This window comes from Vigna unguiculata, unplaced genomic scaffold (assembly GCF_037176805.1).
Source record: "Vigna unguiculata cultivar grain cowpea cultivar isolate G323 ecotype 2 unplaced genomic scaffold, ASM3717680v1 ptg000283l, whole genome shotgun sequence".
NCBI classification, from domain to species: domain Eukaryota; kingdom Viridiplantae; phylum Streptophyta; class Magnoliopsida; order Fabales; family Fabaceae; genus Vigna; species Vigna unguiculata.
The window spans coordinates 57,501-60,000 of record NW_028196918.1 but is presented as its reverse complement, the minus strand read 5'-3'; positions in this window follow the sequence as shown (position 1 = coordinate 60,000).

The following is a 2,500-nucleotide window of genomic DNA, read 5'->3' as shown; positions in this document are numbered from 1 at the left end:
AACCAAAAGGTCGGTCGTATTTGGAGTTCAGTATTCGCTTCAGTCGATTCCAACTTCCCAAAAACCTGCCTTCTTCGCAGTTCGGCTAAGTCTCCCTCGTTTCCAACTTTCCTCTAAGTTGCCCTCCTCGCAGTTTGGCCAAGTTCACTCTTTTCCAGCGTCATCCCCCCAAGTTGCCTTGGGCGCAGTTCGGCCTAGTTCACTCTTTTCCAGCATCATCCCCCCAAGTTGTCTTGTTCGCAGTTCGGCCTAGTTCACTCTTTTCCAGCGTCATCCCCCCAAGTTGCCTTGTTCGCAGTTCGGTCTAGTTCACTCTTTTCCAGCATCATCCCCCCAAGTTGCCTTGTTCGCAGTTTGGCCTAGTTCACTCTTTTCCAGTGTCATCCCCCCAAGTTGCCTTGTTCGCAGTTTGGCCTAGTTCACTCTTTTCCAGTGTCATCCCCCCAAGTTGTCGTTGCCAACAACCCAAGAGTCCATAGTATTCGGAGTTCTAGCGGGGCCTCCCCTTGCTTCCAACAACCCAAGAGTCCATAGTATTCGGAGTTCTAGCGGGGCCTCCCCTTGCTTCCAACAACCCAAGAGTCCGTAGTATTCGGAGTTCTAGCGGGACCTCCCCTTGCTTCCAACAACCCAAGAGTCCATAGTATTCGGAGTTCTAGCGGGGCCTCCCCTTGCTTCCAACAACCCAAGAGTCCGTAGTATTCGGAGTTCTAGCGGGGCCTCCCGTTGCTTCCAACAACCCAAGAGTCCATAGTATTCGGAGTTCTCGCGTGGCCTCCCATTGATTCAAACAACCCAAAAGTCCATCTTCTTCGCAGTTCAACATCGCCTCCCTCGTTTCCAACAGGCCCAAAGGTCGTCTTCTTCGCAGATCCACGAAGAGCTCATCACGATTTGCCACATTCCATTTCCCACGGGTTGTCAACAACACTTTCTCACACTTCCCGCAATCGAGTACGTGCATGACATGCCAAAGCACATCTTATTTGCCTTCCATCGCACTCAAGACGACGGGTTGTGGAAGAACGATATTGTTCACAACAAGTTCAAGGACAACGTCTCAATCAAGGGACACAACCGAATTATGTTGACTGGGTCGCTAAAGTAAACCCGAGTTCATATAATGCACCGCATCCAAAAGAACTAGCCACAACACGTGCATCACTGAGATGTTTCACTAGATGGAACACGTGCGTGACATTAGGATCCTCCAACACCTCTTCGTGATGGAAAGATAGAATTCGAAGCAACCACAGAAGTACCGTCTAGTGGGTAGGCAACACAGGGACTGATCAACCAATATCACCCAAGGCAACGGGTGAAAATGGAAGAGATGCATGCTTGACCGTTCGATACGCAAGGCATGGAGCCAGCCAGCAAGTGCATCTCGATTACAACTCACACACCCTCACGTTCGCAAGACACCACACCACAAGACGGTCCACCCCCCACCTACCATGGGCAAGCAAGCAAATGGAAACATCAAGTGACGCAGGGTCAAGCATCGCTAGGCATGAAAATAACTTTCCACAATATCCGAGGGACTAGCTGCCGAGCTAACCAACGATCAGTGACGACCGTGTGTTGGTATTAATAAAGCTCAACAACTATGAAGAGGCTAGTTGTGCCATGATAAACATGCTAACGCACGCACCACGTGAGGGGGGAGGCCTCATCAAGCTCCCTTTAAAACCTGCCAGTGTGGAGCTGGCCGGCTCAAGGAGCACTCCCCCCCTATAAGAGGTTAATATGCAAAAGGCAAAATTGTACAAGTAGATACACTTTTTTTGAGCAGACATAAGTCCATATCTCGGGCTATACTTCGAATTTTGATGCGATTTTTTGCAGTAATTCGTAGAATAATGGTATCTCCTTGCTCACCAAATTTCATAATTTTTCTCGAAGGGGAACTATTTTTTTTATTTTTTTTACTTACCGGGTATGTGTAAAATCGGGAAAAATAGAAAAGCACATGTAGACTTCGAATTTCGACCTCATTTTTTCCAGTCCACCACTAAACAATATCAGGAACCTCCCCACAAAATTTCATTCAGTTTGGCCAAGGTCTTAAATTTGACAAATTTTGGCACCAACCTATCTAGTCGCGGTGCACCGACCAACTTGGCCAAGTGCAAAATGCATCCAATTCAAAACTTTTGTGCACCAACACTTTTACAGTACTCATTTGGGGGCATTTGGAGGCCTTTCCAACCCTCACATCTCAAAAACCACGAATTTCATTTTTTCACAAATCTCCCCACCAAGCCATCTAGCTATGCCGTGGTGCACCGCCAACCTTGGCCATGTGCAAAACCCTCCGAACTCAAAACTTTCGTGCACCAAGAATTTCATGGTATTCATTTGGGGGCATTTGGAGGCCATTCCAACCCTCACATCTCAAAAACCACGAATTTCATTTTTTCACAAAACTCCCCACCAAGCCATTTAGCTATGCCGCGGTGCACCGCCAACCTTGGCCATGTGCAAAACCCTCCGAACT